The sequence below is a fragment of the Uranotaenia lowii genome, chromosome 1 (genome assembly GCF_029784155.1).
Source record: "Uranotaenia lowii strain MFRU-FL chromosome 1, ASM2978415v1, whole genome shotgun sequence".
In the NCBI taxonomy this organism is placed as follows: Eukaryota; Metazoa; Arthropoda; class Insecta; order Diptera; family Culicidae; genus Uranotaenia; species Uranotaenia lowii.
In genome coordinates this window covers 33,676,981-33,688,216 of record NC_073691.1, presented here as the reverse complement: position 1 = coordinate 33,688,216, position 11,236 = coordinate 33,676,981, and positions in this window count along the sequence as shown.

The window sequence follows — 11,236 nt, the reverse complement described above, 5'->3', positions numbered from 1 at the left end:
ATTGTAAATGCTCAATTTAATCATGTTCAGAAATTTTCTTCAATCATATTAACTAGAAATTACAATTCACTTATTTTGCAGAAAGCTTACAAATTGATATAATCAGAAATAGTGATTAAAGTTTAAAAAACTATTCTTCGTTTAACAATTTTATTTAAGAAAAAAATTAAATCCGTTAAATAAATTGACTTGCTAGATAAATCATTAACCGAAAAACTACTCCACCATGTAAGTTTACTATAATTTTATGTTACATCCAAATAAAATATATTCTTTCGCATTTCTTCTACCTAATTCCTCGCACCTCACACTTTCGTTTACTCGCTAACCAACCGTGAAATCTCTCTCTATCTCTATCTCTATCTCTATCTGTTTCATATATTTTCTGCATTTTCACACATAACATTCCCATTCGGGGACGGAGGGGGAAGCTATTTTCCCTCTTGCTCATTGTAACACAATGAGTCGCCAGATTGCCACGTTGGGTCATATTGGGATAAGCGCGCAAGAAATAAAATTAAATTCTCCTGAATCATATTTTTTTCTTTTCTCTCCCTTAGATCCTCAGACGTTGAGATACATCTAAGAATCTTAGCTTCAAACCAAGACCCTGGTCATGAGGCAAGAAACAATGAAAAGATACACTATTTAGTGTCAATAAATCAAAAAATTGTACACATTTCTCTCACTCTGTCACATATTCATACCAGGAAATTATTTTGTCCAGACACAACGGTTATTTAGACCTTTTTTTTTGCTCTAATATGGAGTATGCTTCTGTGCTAAAATCATCGTTCTAGTCATTCTCTACCTAACAATCGTTCATTAAAATTCATTTTATTATTATTATTTTTTTTTTTAATCATGGCTCAGAGATCTCTCGCTCTGTTAATTTCGGATTCTCAATTCTAATCAACAGAACACAGATTTTCTCTTTACTCCGAACTCGATCTAAAATTTTTTCTCATTTCAAGGTACTGTTTTATCGTTTTAGGTTGAAAATTACTTCAGGTGATAAACCGAAGCATGTTTTATAACTTTCGCAACATTTTTTTTTTCTCAGGCTTCAAACCGAGACTTTTAACCTTTAAGATAAAGAATAAACAAATATATAGCTCAGCCATTCAACGCATCATTTCACATAGCAGAGTCTCTCGCTCTAACTTTTTTCCATTCAATTATTTTTATTTCAGAGATCTCTCGCTCTGATTCAGAGTACTCTCGCTCTTTTTTATTTTTCTTCATTTACTTCAGCTGGCTTCTTTTCTCAGGCTTCAAACCGAGAATTTCCATCCAGTTTTTTTCAGGTTCAGAGATCTCTCGCTCTGTTTTTCATACATGACATTACTTTTTTTGTACCGCGTGGCTTCACTAAATATTTGTTTTTCTTCATCCTAGGAAAATTTGAATAGCGAATTCCACTCCCGTTTCACAATTACACTTTAACCGAGCAGTTATGGAAGCTGCTACGCCATTGTCGTATCCTGAGTCACTTTTCACTTTTCGTGACAAATTTCCTCGCGTTTGGGAACGTTTATTTCGACGCGACTTTCTTCGGCAACAATCACAGATAGAATGTTTTACTCATGTTTGCTGCTCTCTCATCCATCCTATCAATTTATTCCTCTCTCTTTTACGCATCAGCAATTCTATATTCTGGAAAATACCATATCTCATTCAAATGGTTACCTAAACGTTTGCGCTAAAACACTGAATGAAATTCACTTCTAATTATTAAATCCTTCATCAGTAAAGCTACATTTAATTGAGTAATTTATTAGTAATCTTTACCTTATTCACTACACAAAGGAAATTTGAGTCCATTTGATGCATTATTAATACAAAATCGAGTGTCAGTGTCCACCATAGGAAAGTTCCTGGCTAGACCTACCAACTGATTACGATTCAGTAAAAGCGAAAATATCACATCAGCAATGTTCTTGAAGTAATTGTTTCAACTTATTCTATTTTTTAATACCATTCAAACTTTTTTCAGCCACATCTAGGCAAACGGGTTTCACCGACCTTTATAAAATTCTGAACTGAATATCCTGACAACCCGATTGAAAATCAAAATTGATTCTAAATCAAACCAGAATATAGCGAAAAAATACTCTAATATTGAATCAAAGCAATCGAAAGATTCCTTTTAATTCAACCACGGTAAATGAAATGTTCAGATACCTGTATTTCGATAGCAGCTGACCATCTTCTTCAGGGAACGTTTCCCATGCCAAATTCAGTTCCATACACAGCAAAAATTATTTCCTGTAAAATTACGCAAATGTCCTGTAACAAAAAGGAGCAGGACATTAACCGTAAGTTTACAGGTCGAGAAATAAATTACGTGACACTTTATTTTGAGTGTACAACTTTTTTACAGGACATTTGCTGTAATAATAAATGAATCTTAGTTAACTTTTAAGGAAAACAATTTAAAATTACAGGTTTTGTTATTTACAGGTTGATTTATTTTAAAGGTTGCAGTTTTAGTGACACGTTAGTCAACAAAATTTTCTGTGTATGCTTGATTCATTCTCCTTTGAGACAAACAAAATGTATGAAGGCCTCCTTTTCTTTCGTTTCCTTCCAGTTATGCACAAAATTGTTAAGAAGCTTCTCTCTTTTTTCCCATCTCCTCTCTGGAAGGAAGGCGGGGTGCCAAATATTTATTCAAGCTTTTCTTGTACCCTAGTACCCTCCCCACCACCATGGTTGGCCCGCACTTCTCAAATCCGACAGTGCGCTGTGTAAATCGTACTATTATCTTCAACGATTTGTAGAGCACCACACTTCCTTCCGAAATGCTCTATACCAGGGGTGAGCAACCTTTTCAACCAACGGGCCAGTTTAAATTTGAAATCTTGTCGGCGGGCCGCACTTAATGTTATTTTTTTATAATTAGCAGAGCTTCACGTCAATTTTATAACAACGATTTTTTGCGAAAATAAATCTTAAAAAGAGAAATTACGTGTTTAAAAAAAGTTATTCAAAACGACTTTTTAAATACCCGATATTGAAAAGGTAAATTTTCAATAAAATTTCTGAATAAGCATTACAGATAATCGTCAAAGACCCTTTGTTTTATAAAAAATATCCGCTGAGCATGTTTTTTCACATATAACTTTATTTTTGCTTGAAACAAAAATAACGACTTCACTAACGCACTTCGAAATTCCTTTAATCATGAGTAGCTTGCGACACTTCAATGGATTTTGCTTATCAAAGTGTTAGGAGTTAAACTATCAAGAAAAATGTATTTTAAATTTAAAAAATACTCCAATATTACGTTACACAAATAATCAATATTGCATTTATACCTTTGAACAGAAAATAATAAATGCTTAAAATGCCAAAAAAAAAGTTAACAACCTGATGATTGTGGGGCATACGCAGATAAGTTCCGGGAATATCCGGGCTATTCATTTCTAAATTGACGACCAAAAATACGGGCAATATCTGAGCAAATTTTGCCAAAACCCAAAAATTACTCAACAAAAATCCAGATAAAAGAAATTGAATTTTTTTTTCATCAAAACTCATAAACGGATTTTAAATCATATTTTAAGCTTCGAAAAAACTTTCCATGATTATTCTTGCAAAATCTGCTTTTGGGGGCTAAATAATAAAATAATAATTTTAACAACACAATTTATATTTTTTTTATTTGCAAAATAAAGTGAAAAAATCCGGGAAAAATACTTGAAAAATATTGTATCAAATATCCGGGCAAACCCGGAAAAAACCGGGCAATCTGGCAACCTTAAGATAAGTTCATAATTCATAAAGTCATATAAATTTTCCTAACAATGCATTGTTGAGAAAAGTTAATGCATTTAAATTTGAAAAAAGCTTCGCGGGCCGCACAAAAGGGTCTCGCGGGCCACATGCGGCCCGCGGGCCGCGCGTTGCTCACTCCTGCTCTATACTCGTATCCGAGTACAGCCGAAGCAAAGTGCCGAGCAAAACCGGTGCCCCAATAGCAGCACTACTGTGTGAGAAGGAGAAATCCCGAAACACACAACTGGAGTGCATTTTTTCCTCCTCTTTCTACCACAGTAGGCAAACAAACAGCACGAAACGATATTGCTTCTTCTTCTTTCTTTTCTTGTTGGGCAAGAACAAAACCTACTGAGTTGCTTTAGCGCTGCTCCCCTACATTTAATGTGATGATTTTTTTTCTCTTGCTCTCACCATGGCGAAGCCTTTTCTGCTCTTTGATTGAGTGTGCGCCCGGCGTCTCAACAGAGCAGAACAAATGTTTCAGAACTAAAAGTTCAATGAGTTGCATTTTTCAAGCCGCTCGGGAAGAAATGGACAACCATGCTCCCCACTGAAAGAAGAGAAGGGTCTCAAATAATCAGAATTCATTAATCGTACCCGAACACCGTACTATACCAGATTTGGTACCATTTGCTTGATCGGTTCTCGAGTTATGCAAACATTTGTCTTTTGATTGTAAGACACCCTCCCCTTCTTGTGATGGGAAGGGGTCTTAAACCATATTAAAAACCTACAGACAGACAAAAAGAAATTCATTCTTATATATCTACATATATATATAGAAAATCCAAATCCAAAAAATAAGAGCTTGGAATCCAAAAAATAAGAGCTGGTAGAAAAAAAAAACAATCGCATACTTGAATTCAGCGTCCCCAAATTAATCAAAAATAAGCTCTCAAACTTTTGGATTTCTGAGCATAAATTGAAATTTTTTTTTTAAGAAATGCAGTAAATTCCACTAAAATATTAATTGTGAAGATTATGCTCAGTGTTTACCGACCTGAAAAACTACTCCTTGATTTTTTTCAGTGTAAGTTGAAAAACAGGTTCGATTCTTTCATTTGTTGTCGATAAAACTATTTGACCAACAGATTAAATTTTTTCGAAGTTCACAAATTGCTCTAACTGTTTACATGGATCATTTGAAGATTTTTTGTCGGTAAATTGTGGGAAGATTCAAAGCATTGATAGAAAAAGAAAAAAAGTAATTCACCATCTGAAACTTCTTGTTTTTTTTTAACATAGAAGTAGGGGAAAGGTTTCCTAAAGGGGTCTATCAGGTTTAATGCGCCTATGGCCGTTCGACGAACTGGATGATAAGATTACATATCCAATCAATGCATTTTGAGGGTGATATGCATAGAACATAAGGCAAAACAGAATTTTTTGAATTAATCAGCTTAAAAAAAATTAAAAATGCATACAAGGTTTTGATACCTTTTGATGTAATATTTTGACTTTTAAAAATTATACGTAAAGGAGCTCAAAACTAAAAGTTGGGTAGTTTTTGTTTTTTTTATTCAAATTAACCTTTAAAGTAAAACAAATTTACGCTTTGAGGATGTTTTCATAATACAGACTCCATTCGTTTTTGGCAACATGCCCGAACATTTTGTGTTGCCAAAATCGAATGTTGCCAAAATCGAACGGTTTTTTCTGATTTTTTTTCTCCTATTTTCACAAAATTACTATTTTTAATATCGTTAAAGTTATTTTAAGTCAATTTCTAACCATTTTTATAATTTTTATAGTTTTTTTTTCATGTTTTTGATGCATTTTGCACGATTTTTGTTTTGTTTATAATCATTCCTTTTTTTGTCATTTTTGCTATTTTTTTCATTCTTCATCATTTTTAAGTTGATTTCATCATTGTTATTCTTTTGTTTGTATTTGTTTTTAATTTTTTTAAATTTTTCATCTTTTTGCAATTTTTTAGTACTTTATAATTTTTTTAAAAAACTTTTATTTTTGTTGTTGTATTCTATCACCATTTCTGAACGTAAAATCATATTTTTGGTGTTTGTCTAAATTATATAGGTCCTGTAATAGAGGAAACTAAAAGGTAATGTAGCTTCTAAAAACCGTTAGATTTTGGCACATGTGAAAAAATCGGATGTTGCCAAAATCGAATGTTGCCAAAATCGAATGTTGCCAAAAACGAACGGGGTCTGTAATTGAAAAGTGGGATAAGAGAGTGTTTCTGTATGCCCCCATCATGTTTGTAAAATGCCGCTATCCAAAAATAACAGGTTAAATAGAATAAATATCTGTTTTTTTTATTATTAAAACTTCGAATTTAAGCTCTAATTAACACCTTTAGAGAAAATTGGAGATCTTTGAACAGATTTAATAATGTTTTTCTTATGGATGAACTGCCTCCATATTACGGCAACCCTAACTTTTGTTTTGTTCATTAAAATAATAAAAGAAATTATACGGAAATATCGCAAAAAACATAGATATTTTGGCTAAAACATAAATAGGCGCATTTAGCCCGCACGATTCGACAATTTGGACAACAGTAAGAATAAAATAAATTTCTCAAAAACTGAAGGAGATTTCAACATAAAATTTACTCCAATGTGCACAACAGATGTCTGCTCATGTGTTTATAGTTTTTGTACACAAATTCGATGTAATATTAGAGTAAATTAGTATTCTGCTTAATAGGCGCATATAGCCTGCTTCTCCCCTATTGAAAACAAAAAGGTAGGAAACGTCATTTAGTCATTATCGCAATAATCTTCGCCGAAATACATGTCTTACTTATCTGAAACTTTCACAGGTTCGTAAACTGTCACATTGAACTCTTGAAAATAGACAGAATCATTTTGAACAAAAAACACCGCCCTCACGTTTCCTAATAAAATTATAACGCAAATGGAATGGAAATCGAAATTTAATTGTGCGCACGAGTGCAACGGCATAAAAGTTTAATCGCACCGAAATTTATGCAGCAAATTTTTCGGTGTTCAAACTTGCTGGAAACCAGCCTATGAGTTTGAAGCTGAACGATGACACTACCTACCTTATACTTTTATTACCATTTCCATACTATACAGTAAGCCATCGGCAGGCAGCCTACTGACTGATTACAAACCGCAAGGTGTCAATGGATTACAACTTCAAGAGCACATTGTACCGGATCGATCGTTCAATCGAAGTCAGCGTAGGCCCCAAGTCCCGGCATATTTTGAATCGCCCTCTAGACGATGCCTATAAAGAGGAAGTTGGGGCTAACTAAAAAAGTTCAAAATAATGTTTGACTATAACCATTTAATAAATTCAGAGGCCTCTTGGACCACTTCAAGTGCTCATTTTACCCCAACCGCACCTAAGTAGGGAAGAATAAGTGAAACAAGTCTACCTACTTAAAATTTCACTCTCGTGTCACCATCGTCGACCCTGGAGACGCGTGCTGCTCGGAACATCTTGGTTGGCGGGGCAAAATGCGATTTGTTTGCCTCAGCGGAACTTTAAAAAAAATTCCGATCAATTCAACTGGGCTAAACACGACTACTAGGCGGTGGGTGATTCATTGTAATTGTTTCGATTTGCCGTAACACTTCGGAGATGTAGGTGTAGAGACGAGGTAAGGGTGATGTATCATCATCCTTCGACAGGTTCGCGTCTTCGGCATAGTGATGTTTTGAAGAAAAGGTGCTTTCCAAAACAAAAACAAGCCAAACCTAAGGTAAATCCGTTTTTATTATTAAGTAGTAAATCGATCGCTATCTAAAGGGCACCATGCGTCTCCATGGGGACGCGTCGTTTTCATCAATAATTCTAATTGTAACAAAGCAACCGTCTCGTAGCAGCTTTGTGTTTGGTACGATCCTTTTTTGTTCCTTCTAACAAGCTTCTTACTACGGAGGATGGCATTACCATCTGACAAGATATAAGCAACACAAAACATTTACGATGGGTATGGTACAGAGAAGAGACAGGAGCATGTTTCGATGAATAATGACACCTATTGTCTGATTGGCACGCACTGTCTCCGTAGAAGTAAAAAGAGATCTATTTAACGATATGGTTGGAAGATTGGTGCCGGGTATCAGGTACCAGGTACCAGAAGTGTATAGTCAACAACGGATTGTATTGTAATGTTGTAATTTCGTGTGTTGAAAGAAGTTGCTACCGGTGTTGTTGGGTGAAATGGCACCCGCGGAAGGGAGAATTGTTGCGGCAATTCAATAACAATTTCCTAGCAATTGTGCAGTTTGGCGACTGCGATTGAATCAATCAGAGAAGTCAAGTAAAATACGCATAATAGATAGGCATTTTTGTTGTCGGTTAAGTCTATCATAGTACGGTTTAATAAACATATTCTCAAGACATAAAGTAAAAAAAAAGGTTATCATTCGTGTACGTGTATGTAGATAATCCACCCTGGCTGCACGGATTCACCGCATTTTCAAAATAACCGATTATTATTTGTGTCATTTAATTTTTATGAAATTAATTATCATAAAAAGGTAGAACTTTGCTAAATCGGAACATTTTTTCTTATGTGATATCAACTTCTGGCCGATTTCCTTTAACACGAATTGTGTAATTTTCAGAAAAATTTTGATCTCCAACATAAATTCGTCGAATGGCCCAAAAGTTCAATGACCCGAAATCATATGAAGCTCTGGGTAAATCGTTGAATGGAAGGTATTAAATTGATTCTAAATTTGTTTTGGTTTTTTTTTGTACAGGTCATCAATGAGACCTTTCACACCTTTGTTTTTTCATAACCGTTTTATAATTGAAACTTTGAATCTTCGTGAAGGAGCGTCTTTTCAATGCTAAAAGCTGGTAATTTTAGGATGGTTGTAGAACTTCAAACTGACTCTTATAAAACTTAAATTGTTCAGTTGCTAGAGTCAAAAACTAGCTCCATATAAACCCTTTATATGTATACCTTATGTGTTTTAAAATTAAATTACTTGTCTTTTAAGAAGTGACGGAAAAGGCTCTTAAAATTTTATTAATGGCTTTGATTGGTAAATTTTGAAGTCTCCAAAATTTTTAATTGTTCACGAAAGTTTTGAAGCACCTTTCCTGTGTTTTGTAAAAATTATTACTAAATAAGGCATTAAACTGATTTCGGTGACCAAAGCTCAGGAGAGAATTTTCGAAAGTTTCGTCGTAGCATCTGTCAACATATTTATCGTTCAAATTCAAACTCACAGTTAGAACTAAGAACTTCAACAAGCGTGATTTACGCAACTCTCTGCCTCAGCGATGCTTCATACTCTGCTCATAAATTCAATTTTCAAAATCAATTTCATATCTATATCCATCTATAAAATGAAACACGCTGGCTATATGAATAATTTATTCCCCAAACCTCGTAGACGAGCGCAGAATCCAGGCAGATTAAATAACGCGCACCGGTGGCAGAAAAAAATGAGCCGAAATAGAGAAATTATACCACTAAGCCTTAATAAATTGCAACTATAAATTCAAACTATAGCTTACGACAAAACCCGACGACAATGTGCCTTCCTCCCGTGCAGTGATGATGACTGAAGTTGGATTCTGAAGGCTTCCGCTTCCAGCTTCTCCTTGCGCTCCTGCAACCAACAAGAATATGTGCCCCTTGTTCAGATTTATAGCTAGAATCTCGAATCATGAACTTATTGGTATTTTCACAGGTTTCGTATATAAATAGGAGGGTGTCTGGTATAGGGGAAAAGTTCATATAACGCCCCATGTGGCTAATACGCGCCACCCTTATTTTGAAGAATCTGAAACATTTTAAGCCAGCAAAATATTACCAATTTGTTTCAAATGCTGTGATTGATCATGGCAAGTATGAATTTTTTCTTAAAATGGCCCTGTGTCGTGTTAATTTCACAATCTAGGTTTTTCTTCATTTCGATCTAAATTTTAAAACACTTCCAATAAGGTGTCACCAAGCAGAGAAAAACGAATAAGACAATATTTTCTGACACATCGATAGAGGAGAATCTAAACTATTATTTAATGCTAAAAAATCATACTAAACTCGCTAAGGTATGATTTTTATGGGTATGTTCTAACACGGCCCATGCGCTCTTTATAACGCGCCAATCGTAGTAGGCTGAAAATAGCATTAATTTTTCAAAAAGGCCAATTTTAATTGAAAATGAACAAAAAGTCTAAAACCATATTTTGAGCGTTAATTCAGCCCAAAAAATCTATTTTTCATTTTTTGTTAAATTTCTATAAGTCCATTTTGATTTTCTTTTCAGTCAAATTGTCTGTAAGTATTTGTGTGTTTTCGGTCTTCGGCTGCTCTCGGGTGTCTTCGGCTGCTAGGCGCATATTGAATACACAGCGGCGCGTTTTCGCAACACAGTTTTGTTCTGTGGCTTTGAATATGGTTTTTAAAAATCAAGTTTTTGAAGGAACTATAGCAATTTGAGTAATAAAAATCATAGGAACTTGTAGAAAACACTTTTCTTCAACGATTACACCCATTTTTTACACAATTTGTACGTGGAATACATAGAAAATCAGCGATTCGCTTAGGTGGCGCATAATAGGGCATGTTCCCCTAGTTATTCTCAACACCCGGCAATTTTGTGGCACCACAACAACATAAATCCCGAGCTTCTTATCCTGAACCTAGTATTTATGGCGTTTTGCTGCGACCCTAAACTGGTTCCTAGCCAAAAGGGGTGGTGCCAATGTTGATAAATTACTATCTGCGAACTATCCGCATGCGCGTGAGTTTGTTTTTCACGCATCCCGCATTGTTCCTTGTGCTACGACGGATATTGAAGCTTCTGTTTTCTAGCCTCTGACTCCGAGAAGCTGTAAAGCGGCACGCGAGTGGAACGCAAAACATCCCGAAATCGGCACACGAGTTCGACGAACTCCCACCAGCACCTAGTATCGCACGCACAGGTTGACATTTGTTGGTAGGCATTTGTCATCTAGGCGGGCTGTATCTAAATAGCACACAGCTTCCCTTTAGATATGTAGAGAAGAACATCCATTTTCGTCAAAACTTTCCACGTTATAGTTCTGCGATCTAAGCAACCGGCCAACACTCTTCTTCGCTTGTAGATCTCCATTAGACTTACAAATGAGATTCCACGCCTGCTGATGCTCCTTTTCCTATGGGTGTGTTCCCAAAGGTTTTGGTCGAGCGTGTTGAAAAAACAATCCGGAGTAAAATAGTAAGCGTGCGATCACAAATTTGTATGTGATGAATGTGATCACAAGTTAGTATGTGAAGAACACAAATTTTACTAGGTAAAGGGTGATACGGTCAAAATTTGGGCAATATCAACTCGACGTATTTCTTTCAATTTTGCATTTGAAAAACCTGAATACCCCTCATTTTGAAGGTGTGTGTGTGTAGAATGTTGCTCCTATTTTGATTTTGGAATTCACTCTTCAGTTGTCAAAATGCCGTCCAAGGAAGAAGAGCAGCGTATAAAAATTTTGCTCGCGTATCGCGAAAATCCGAGCT